Here is a 12,174-nt window from a genome sequence, read left to right as displayed (position 1 = left end):
CCTGATAAAGTGGAAATTGTGGCTGGTCACAGTCATGCTGTGAAAGAATGGAGTTGTATGAAAATATCTGGGGTTGTGACTTTGTCAAAAATCATGGCTCCCTGTCAAGTGTTAAGCAGCATTGAAAAAACACCCAAAACTTTACAGGCCCAATCTATGGGACCCAAAGTGATACAACCATGCCTGCTGAGGGACCTGGCACTGTAAAACCACTCTGTTATTTTTAAAGGTCATGGCAAGTGGAGGAGGCACTTGAGGCTTGGAGGAAAGTAACGATCATTGTCATCTTCAAGAAGGGTATGAAGGAGGATCTGGTGATCCTCTACTGAGCTGATGAGTCTCACCTCATTCCCCAGGAAGGTGGTGAAGCAAATAATACTGGAAACCTTTACTAAAATATGAATGAGACCGTGGCCCTTGGGTGTTGTCAGTGTGGATTTATGAAGAGGAAAGCATGCCTAATCAACCTGATAATCACCTTCCATTATGAAAAGGCTCACAAGGTGGATGAGGGCAAAGTGGTAGATGTTGTACAACTTGACAAGGTTTTCCACAATGTCAAAATATTTCATTGACAAACTGTTGAATTCCACACTCATTAAAGGGACAGTGAAATTATTTGCAAGCTGCCTGAACTGCCAAGATCAAAAGTGGATCCATTAGTGGAGCAAAGTTCAGCTGGAAGGCAGACACTAATGGTGTGCCCTAGGTGTCAAGACTGGACCAATACTTCTTCAGGCAGTTAATGATGTGAACAATGGGATATACTGCACCCAAAAGGAGTTTCCAGAACATATAAAAGTGGGAATGTTGCTTAGATCATTGTGGCGCCATTCAAAGGGATCTTAACAGGCAGAGAGGAATCTCACAGCCTTCAACAAAAGGAAATGTCAAGTATAACTCAAGGTGGCAGTATCTGGTGAGGGCTTTGCAGAAAAAGACCTAATGATCCTGGTGGGCACCAAGTTGAATGTCTGATTTTGTGGCCAACAACCTCCAGGTTGTATAAGGAAAAGTGTTTAATACAGGCTGAGGAAGGTGACCCTTCCTTTCTGTTCAGGACTTGTGAAATACTTTTGAAATATAGTTCTCAGATCTGCTTTTGAGAATTCAAGATATGGACTGGAGACAGTCCAATGAAGGACTCCAAAGATAATAATCTTTGCTGGTCACTATGAAGAGACTGGATCACCTGTAGTATGAGAAGAGGCTGAAACAACTGGATCTTTTTAGCCTGGAGGCAAAAAGACTCAAAAGGTATCCTACTTGTGTATAAATGCTTTCTGGGAGAGTCAACAGTTTTGATATGTTCACCTGGCTGTGAACACAGAGGCAAAAATAACAAAAAGAAATGTAAATTAATGCAAAATTGCCTTGGGGCTGGGAGATATCTCCTGTGAGAAAGAGAACAGCACTCTCAGACAAGATAACTTCTATCAGCATGAGGAGATTCAGAAAAACAGGGAGGAGAAGAATTTGATTTCTTCTTATTGCTGATTTGCTTTCTCTGCTCTGTTTCTTCAAGCTACCTCTCCCAACAGAAATGAAGGTCTCCTGCTCTGCAGCTGGGATCAGCTTTGTGTATTATGCACCAATCTTTACCAATGACTACAACTGGTTTTCTTTCAAAACTTAGAGACATTTAATTTCACATCCTTCCTTCAGTTGTCCCTACTTGTTGGCTACTCTTTTTTCCACCTTACATTCATAGTTTTTTTCCTTCATTCCACTGCTTTAATTTTTAAAAATTGTATTATTCCTCCATGAAAGATAAAAATCTATCTAAATAAAAAGCTATCCAAAACACCATTAAAACTGAGGATTTCAAAAGTGCTGTCCTTCCTTCCCTTATTCCCTTCTAACTTTTTCTTTTGTTTAACCTTTTCTCATATGATTCTACTTGTGTGTAATAAAACCCTTCAGGGGCAAGGATTATAGCTAATTTATCTGCTTGTATAATGTCTCAGAGTACTGACAGATTAAGCAAAAATACCCTAGGGTAGGCAAGGCAGATTGAGATAGGAAAAGAAATTTAGCAAAATATTGCTGTTTTTATAGAGGGTTTGGTCAGAAAGAGAGCTGCTGTTTTGTCACCACAATGTAATGACAGATCTCTGACTATGTTTAGCATATGAAGGTCTCAGACTAGAATTTATTTTAAAGTTCTTTAGATATGTTCTCCCTAACCCTTTCTATAAATATCCACTCTCCCATATTGAAGAACTGCTATAGATTTTAATTTTAGCCATGATAGAAGTATATTTTTTCAGAGACTTCAAGGAAAGAAAACTTTTTAAAGCCCTGACATTATAATTTGAATTTCACTGTTCCCTAAGATTTGTTCTTCATATATTAAAAAAATACTAGGAGAAATATAATTTATTTATCATAAAATGATAGTTTATGTCTTCCAGTAATTGCAATGAACCCAGACAAAAAAAAAAAAAAAAAAAAGAAGTATAATTTTCTTACCTTCCAAAAATCAGTGACTCCAAGGACATCAACAGTATTATGAAAAATTTTAATATTTTAGTATACTTAAAGTAAACTGCAGCTCAGATGGCATAAATCAGTACTAAATTCACAAATCCATCCTAAAGAGAAATTTGTTTTTAATGGTATTTAAATCAAAATACAAACTTTTCAAGAAAATGTATTATTTACAAAGAAAAAAATAATAAACCCTTATATTTTCTTATGATCACAAACTATGAACCAGAATTTGCCAACAAAATCATATGGAATGTCATAGAAAGCATATGGGAATGCAATTTATATGTAGTTAAGTAAAAAAAAACCCGAGTTTGTTTTCTGTTGTTCTCATATACATCATGTTCATGGACCACTCTCAGGGTCAAACTTTGCCACTTTGTCTCAAGGTGACTCTTAGCACTCAAGGCTGGCTTTTAACTGACTGGTTCATAGGGCAGACAGGATTTCTCTGTTGACTTGTCTCTTCTAGGCAATATCCATATTTTAACTTTCTAACTGAGTCATTTGCAGCATCCTTAAATGACCGGTGCTAATTATTTTCATGTACTTTAGATGAGTGCCTGGAAGACTTTTACTTTAACCTCACAGTCACATGTAGGAGATGTTCACAGATGTATGACTCCTTTTTGGTTTTTTTCTTCATCATACAATGCCCAAAGTTTCCCATCCTTTTATTTTTTTTTTCTCTTTATTTAATTATACAAAATTCTATTTAAATACAAAAAAAAATCTGAGTAGAGACAGCTTCTTAGGGAAAATGGAACAGTGTTCCCTACAAAGAACAGTTAGATAGATACCCATGCTCATATATACACAGATAGACATACGTAAATATATATGTATAGATAAAAACACAGAGCATACTCACTAGTTTTTCTTGACATGGTTTATCCCCTCCAAAAATATGACCACAGAATAAATGCAGGTAAGAATACTTATTTAAAAAACAAACAATCAACCTGGTATATAAATGCTTATAATTTGTTTCTCATTTTTTCTTTTGCTGCTCCTCTCTATTTTTGCTTTTAAATTCCTACCAAACATTTCACTTTTTCTTGTTTTTGTATCTGTCTTCCGCCTTTTTTTGTCGCATGTTATTTTTCTTCTTGTTACTGATTCTTAACTTCTACTATTCCACATCCCCATAAAACTGACTGTTCTATGCCAGAATTTCCTCTGCTGATCAAAGACTCAAGATACCCATGCTGTATCAAATTCCAAGCAACATATTGAAAGTTTTCTGTTTTAGAAGGCTAGAAGACACTGTCAAAAAATACCACAAAACTATACAAGCCAGAACTTACTATTATTTCAAGGTTTACAGTGCAGCCTTCATTTAAAGTAATCTAGAAAAACAAATCTTGACTCAGTGAATTGCAGTGTTGCATAGAGCCTGAGCTTGTCATATGCACACCTTTGAAATAGGTAGAGTTTTTTATTCCTGTCTTCCAGCAGCATATCAAATTCAGAAGAGTCAACTGCCCCTTTCTGTGTTAAAGTAAGCCTTAGGAATGTATTTGAGAGATGTTTGCTGGATTTTCAGAATTCTAGGAATATTATAATGTGAAGGGATCAGAAAACAATATGCAATGTCTAAAAGACTGAAGAGTAATGGGAAAGATTACTCTATTTTATGACAAAAAAATCCCCATACTCTGTCTCTGCTATAAGATAACAGTAATTACATAGCTGTAGAACATTTATGGAATGTACGTACAAAAGTCAAGGATTCCTATAAGATACTTACACCAATGTCCTGCTGTCACAATTTGTGTAATACTTCAAATTGTATTTAAAAAAAGCGTAAGCAGAGTTTCAAATGCTATAAAAATTAACAGTGTATGGTTGTCTAGATACAATAGAAGATCTACAGTATTATCACCATCTCCTTGCATGTTTCATTATAAATTTCTGATAAATCCTTGTCTTTTGAATTAATCTTGGGAAGCTGAATTAATTTTACTTTCAGTCTTTGATTTTTCTTCATGTCCTTCTCATATCTCCTGCTATTACTGGTATGTTCTTATAATATTTTCTTCTCTGGTGGTATTTAATTTTTTAACCTACATTTTAGAAGCCACTTCTTATTTTGAACTAGAGCACTTATCATTGTTTGAATACTCTTATTGTCACTTGAGCAATGTTTCTCCAAGGAGTTAAATGAAGCCAGTATGTTCTTAATACTCCTGTTGGCCTGATGATGTCCTGTGAAAGTGAACAATGAAGTGCCATTCCTTCCAGTGACAATAAAATTAGAATATTTGCCTTCAGAAATAACTGAAACTGCTTATACTAACTTAATTCTATAATAAGAAAGTAATAATAATCAAGTATCAACTTTGATCTTTCACCTGCAAAATATTTTAATGTTAGTGGCAAGTCCCCTATCAGTCAATGTCAAATTACAAATTCACACTCAAAATGAGTAAGGTGTTGAAAAAATTATCTGTTATACAGCAAATAAGTTCTGTCTTATATATCACTAGATTTTCCTATTGTTCTATCATGCCCTATAAGTTCTTTTCATTTCCTCATGCAATCTTTAATTTTGTATAAACCTTACTAAAACCACAGTAATTTTGTTCCAGGCATTTTAATAAAACATGCTTCAAATGTTTCCTACAGACTCTATATTTTAATTTGAATTAACGGCTTTTTTCAGCTACTATTATTCCAGGATTTTACATGCCTGAATTTGATCAAACAGTGGCATCCAGTGGGAAAAGTAGATGTATTCCTAAGACATGTAGCTATTGATATATGTATATATCAGCTATGTTAATCTTAGAAAAGAAAGAATATTAAAAATCTATGAGAAATCAAAAATATTTTTAAAATGTATAAGAGAATGTTAAGCTTTTTAAGCTGATTCAGTCTTCACCACAGTAAGAACATTAGTCACTCTTTGATTCACCTAGTTTTTGCTGGACTCTCTTCATTTTATGAAAGCACAATTTGAACCATTTCCAGTTTCTGACAATTGCTTCTGCTATATTCCCTGAACAAAAGGTAAAGTATTGAGTACAGCCTACTAATGTCTTGATGAGAAACATGATGATTAATGCCCTTGAGATTTTTTTTTTTCTGGCTTTAATGTACATGAATATAGCAAGCTTCACTCAACCTATATCATGTATATTCATGTCTAGAAAATACTAAATTAACACTTCAATCTAAAATTAAAATAAAATTTTTGAAAAATTCTATTGCAAAAGCAAGATAATGAAAGCATGAAATGTCAGGGAAACACTGATGTCTCAAAGTTCAAATCCTTCAAACTCACTTTATAAAGTAGACTTCCCCCATGCTGCCCTCCACCTCTGTCCCGTGTTTCTACTTTTTGGAAGCTCTCCGCTAATAAACATTGATTTAATCCACCTATGGCACTTTACATGTATTAGGCAAGAAAAAAAAGATATTTTAAAGAAATTATGAAAGTGATTTTCATTGTAAGATACACACAGTTTTTTCAGTTTCCATTTGAAATTTGGTGAGTACCAGTGTCCTGCATGAATTTCATATGGTGTATTAGTGATTGCATTTACATAAACTAAATTAATTGGCTTTGGATTAAATTGTAAGTAGCCAATTTCTGTTTGAAGTTAAGTTAGTAAATGCTTGTACAATGTAGTACATTGTTACTTCTTTTCCTATATGAAGGTTTGCATGGTAGTAAAATAAGTGAAACCATTGCCACCATGGTTACAGGATTTTTAAGGAGAGAGAAGCCCAGTTTACTGCCAAGAGGAGACAGGCAGTAATGACAGATTTGGATTGGAAGACATATATTTGTCCATATTTGCAGTCTTTATCAATTGGTGCCAATGGTAAGTGTGCCAATGGTCAGTCAGATGTCAGTGGTACCTAATTCTTGTTGCTCAGGAGAGCAGTAAGAGAAACCACAGAAAGTAGAAGATTCTATCACAGAGTTCATACAGGCGCTCACAGATGCTCATAAGATACTGTCAGTAAAATCATATGAGGGTTTAATTTTAAATGGAGAATTTTAAGATTCTGATTTCTAGATCATATTGTGGTTAGTAAGGGAGAAGGAGTGTTTAGTAAGCCAGGTAAATTACCTTAAAACTACAGGCAAGAAATATAGATACTATAAAAGGAGGAGACCTGTCCAGGGTCAGAAGTTAAAATATGAGAAACAAATGAGGAACAAAACTGATTTGTCCTGCCCTTATATAATCTTTTAATCACTATTTGGTTAAAAATCCAAAGATCATATAGAGATAATTTACTCTTTCAGGTGTAAAATAATTTTTAATATCTTTTTTAATATTTTTTTTCCAAATATTGCAAGGGCTTTCAATCACAGGAAATAAAAATTTAAAAGCCAAGCCTCCCAAAAGAAAACAAAAAAAACCCAACCCCAAAACATAGAAATTGAACAAATCTGAAAGCATCTCAGTAACCTAGTCTTGCCACTGTTATCAAAATTCCTAAAGTTTTGTAATAATTTCACAAAACCACAATACTGGTTTTAGGTTTGTCAGACTTCTTTAGTCTAGATCAGTTTTGACCGGGTTTGGTTTTGAATCTATTTTTTAAAAATTAATTTAGTTGTAGCTTCAATATTTTCTAAAGACAAGGTTTCTGCATCTACTTTGTTTTCCGTATGTTTATTTTTGTATGATACAACAATGCATTTTTTTTTTTTTTGTTTATGGTACCAGGAGTTTATCGGTGTTTTCAATGTTAGGTGGACGATAGATAAAAGGGATTTAAAAATTAAAAAACAAAACCAAACAAAATATAATAAGATTTTCAGCTAAACCCATTTTAGTATACCTAATATCAGATAAAATTATTCTTTTTAATAGGAAATATTAAGAAATCAAGATCTTTAAAGAACTCATGAGTTACAAAACTGCTCTCTGTGTAATCATAGCCAAACATTAAGGAAACATAATGTAATCTGAAAATGACTGACAAAATACATCTTTAAAAAGAGACATTACTTTGCAATTCTTTATTAACAAGCCACCCCACTTTAGGTATGCTGACACAAACTATATAGGATTTTCAAGAAGTTAAAATTAAAAGCACTATGAGCTATTCTTAAGAAGGAATGGGGCATCTGAAATTTAACCTCCCACTTGTAACATTCTTTCTTGACAGAGAGACAGTTCCCCTATATTTTATGATACTACTACTGTTTTATGTAAATCTTATTTCTCTGAATGAAATGAAGTTAAAAAAGAAGGAAATTTCTACTACTTTACATAGTAGAAAATGATGAGTTGCTGACACCAGCTTTGGTCCACTTGGATTGTAACACTGAAAATACAAAATTACAGACAGTTTCATTTTCAGCTAGCCACCTCTGTTGTGCTTAGTAGGATGAAAAATAGAATTCATTATTCTGTTCAGTCATCAAGAAAAAGGGGGAAAAAAGCACAAGAAAAATCAGTCTGTCTGTAGATCTGATGAGTGTAATCCACTGTAACCATTCAATCTATTTCTGAAAGAAAGAGCTGCCTGGTGCTTTAGGGGAATGCTCATGTCCTACTCACCATGCCTTCTCAAAAGCCACAAGAGCAACATTCTGCACTCCCAGGTATTATCCTGTATCTGTAAGCCAATACTGACTTCCCATCACATTTTCACTATTGTTCATCTCTTTGTCTCCTCAGCTGTAGAGGCCTTGATATTCCTGAACTCCTGCTCTTAGGTGAGTAATTCTCTCCACTTCTATTCTGAGTGGTCATGATAACTATTCTGTAACAAAATTCAAATCAAGATGGGGATGGAGGGAGGGTTAGAGAGGGAAATGATGGGGCAGACAGAAGAAAAGGTAAATGAAAGAAATGAAGAGTTTTCACTAGATGTTTGAGCTTTTATATTCTGTCTCTTCATTTTAATTTTGCAGTGGAAACACTGCAATCTGTATTTCCTCTTTGAAAGTTTACAACAATTCTGCACTTTGGGGGGAGATTTCTCCTAATTAATTGTCTACGGTTTCTGCATGATTTATTTCTCTTATTCATCATAACCTAATTGCTTCCCACCAAGAGCTAGTTGACAGAACTGTCAATTTCTTTATGTCCTTCTGTTAGCCTGACTCACTGATTCATCACTTGCCTTCTTCAGAGACACTCAGCACCATTTCTGATGGGCTGGCAAGCAGGAAGATCTGTCACACTGCCAGCATATTTTTCATTCTTCAGATCTAGCCTTTCCAGCTCTGTGACTGAAGAGGGTTTATAGATGTTTAGCTGACTGACCATGATCAGCAAAAACAGCTGATAGAGATAAGACATTAATTTAAATTGTGTTCTCCCTCAGCATACTCAGCATTTTCTATTTGAAACAGCAGCCAGGGGTAAGCTGGGCAGTGTCATACAACAATTACCCTCCCAAGGCTTGTCACGACAGCTACTATGTCTTCCTGTATGACAACCTGTTCATCTGACTTCTTTTAGAAAGAATTTTCAAAAAGCTTCAGGAACCAACAACAATTCTTATACTCTGTAAGAAAAAAGAAACTCTTCTAACCTGATTCCCATAATACAGAGATATAGAAAGAAGTGTCCTTGGGATTACAAAATTTTAGGTCTAATGGTAAAGTGATAAGGACCCTTCCCTTCCCTTCCCTTCCCTTCCCTTCCCTTCCCTTCCCTTCCCTTCCCTTCCCTTCCCTTCCCTTCCCTTCCCTTCCCTTCCCTTCCCTTCCCTTCCCTTCCCTTCCCTTCCCTTCCCTTCCCTTCCCTTCCCTTCCCTTCCCTTCCCTTCCCTTCCCTTCCCTTCCCTTCCCTTCCCTTCCCTTCCCTTCCCTTCCCTTCCCTTCCCTTCCTTCCCTTCCCTTCCCTTCCCTTCCCTTCCCTTCCCTTCCCTTCCCTTCCCTTCCCTTCCCTTCCCTTCCCTTCCCTTCCCTTCCCTTCCCTTCCCTTCCCTTCCCTTCCCTTCCCTTCCCTTCCCTTCCCTTCCCATCATTAACAGATATTAAGACACTGTCTATCAGCTTCATAATACTGTGTATTACAAGCAGTAATGGAGCTGGGTTCAGAGAATATGTTTAAGCAACATTCTAAACGACTGCACTGTGTAAGTTTCTGGAGAGGGCTCACAAATACAAAACAGCAAGCTTCCAAAACCTGAACCCATTTATGAACTGAGCCAACAAACAAGTTTTGAAACAATGCAATTATACATGCCTGATGGAGAAGAGTAACCCACACAGATTTATTCTCTGCTTCCTCACAAACATGTTTGATTAATTTTTCTTTACTTCTATTCCCCTTAGTTGTGTGTTCCCATAAACTCAAGCTCTCGATCATTTTTACATCTTGTGCTTGTACTGCTGCTTGCATTGTAAGGCAGTCTGGTGTTATTTATTATTCAGATGTAACAGAGATCAGACTCCAGTCATTTTTACGTACTATGCAATACATCTCCTTAGACTTGAGAGCAATAATATAAAATATGCAAATAGATGAAGTTAAAATCAAAAATATGCAAAATTTGTTTATTTCTTTCTTGAAGCAGATCTAGGGAGAAATAAAAACAAAATGACAGTGTTGTTAATAAAATTTACTATGAAAAATATTTAGCAGATACCATCTAATGAGCTTTTTTTTTTTTTTTTCTTCTGTAATTACTTGAAATCTAAGTGCACTTATCTTACCTAAGCCTTGTAGATGCTTAAAACAAAGTTTCCTGTAGGCATTCAGCCACTCAAAGCTTCAGATGTGCAATTCCCACAAGTCACTTATGCTAAACAGGCCAATGACTAGCACCCAGAAAAGAGAACTTTTTCTCAAATTGTCTCCTGTATCTAAGTACTAAATTCAGAACTCCAACTAGGTACTTTGGAGAACTTAGTGCCTAAAAACTCCTCTGGGAGCTGTGCAGTTACATCTTAAAATAAAAAATATATTTCCATGCATGCACTTGTCAGATATTTCTTCTATAAAAAGACTTGAGTTCAGCCTTTTTCAGCTAATAACAATGGTCAGTGGAAAGTGTTTTTCAGATAGCTTAGCCACATATTCTCACATTTAATATAGCTTAGGCTGTAAACAGACTTTTGTTATTTTCATAAATATAATTGGGTAAGAAGAATGTCCTTTCAAATTTTAAATTGAAAGTGCAGATACATAGCAGATGTTACTGACATTTCTTTAGAAGCAATGAGCTTCATTCACAAAACATCAGAGTTTATTTGATTGATGTCCCTTAATATAATTGTGTTGCAAATTTTCATCTGAGTCTTGTTTTTTTTTTTCTCAGTGAGAAAGAAGTTTCAGTAAAAAATAAACAGAAATAGAAGCAGAAGCAAGAATGCAATTATTCACCAACTTTACAGATTTCAGGAATGCAAATTTCAAGGATTTTTCAAATTCTTCAAATTTCCCTTCTAAGCATATATAGCAGATCTCTGTATGTATTTAGAATTAGGTCTTATTTCTGTTTTATATTTCAAGGCAAAAAAAATCCCAAAGGAAATGTCTACCACTGTCTGTGGACAGGTCAAAAATTCAACATTATATTTAACTATGATAAATGATGGAGAGAAGATTGAAGCACAGAGTCCTTCTAGAAAGGAAACCATTGCTCATTTAGAGAAATATTCACCTACCCAGTATATGAAAACATTAATAAGTTATTGAGACTGAAATTGTGGAAACAATGAGTCACAAGAAAAATATTAAAGAAATTAACCTCCCCTTACTTCACATCTTTTCATGTTTATTATTATATATATTTTTAGTTGTGTGTTATTTCTAATCATACATTTGTGAATGAAATTAACCAATAATATTTAGCAGACCTCAGTTACTAAAATGTTTATTTGAAATTGTCTTTTGTTATTGATTTCTTTTAAAATTATGGTCTTATACTATAAAATAAAGCAAAATGCGTAATCTAAATCACACAAAGCATCTTTCTTAGTTTCATTATCTGGTTTTCATTATTCAAAAAATAATGAGCTTTTACAGTTTTTATAATGATCTGTTTATTTTCAATGAAACCAGAAACCAACACCTGGGATTAATTGTAAATTTCATGCAATTGAAAATAATATACTTGCACTTTATCCACACAAAATTTTAAAAATAAGATAATAGCATATTTATTATGTTTTATTTTATGATAGAAAAATATGTGTCATTCTAAGCATATGTGGCATAGCAATAAATCTCTCTGTAAATATTGACAGAACCTGTCAGTTCTAGACCACAACTTAAGTTGAAGGTTTTCAAGTAAGATCCAATTACTCTTTCTTCCATCTCTGTTACTCTGACAGACTTGATTCATTAGGAAAAAGTTTGTGCTCCAGTGCAAAAAATTTCCATGCTAATATGCATTTTACTACTCCTGAACAACTGGGGAATAGGAAAATTAGATGGTATGTTGTTGGCTACAGTAATATGCATATCTCTTGAGTATTGCTTTAAACTGATTTATTTTTAGTATACAGGGCCCTTGTTCTGAAAAGAAAATTTTTCATCTGTTTATCTGTAATTCTCACATTATGATAGAAACTCTCTGGGTATAATATGATTTGTGAGTTTCACTGATTCCAGTGGAAATTAGGAAAAACAAAATCATGACTAACAATTTTTGAGCATTTCATATTACTCTTCTCTTTGTTCTGAGTACTTTTCCTTAAATGCAATTCTCTTCAAGGGAATTAACTATTTTCATAAAAGATCAAAACCAAGATCT

Source organism: Erithacus rubecula, assembly GCF_903797595.1.
Source record: "Erithacus rubecula genome assembly, chromosome: 4".
Taxonomy (NCBI): domain Eukaryota; kingdom Metazoa; phylum Chordata; class Aves; order Passeriformes; family Muscicapidae; genus Erithacus; species Erithacus rubecula.
Note: the sequence above shows the minus strand (reverse complement) of the source record.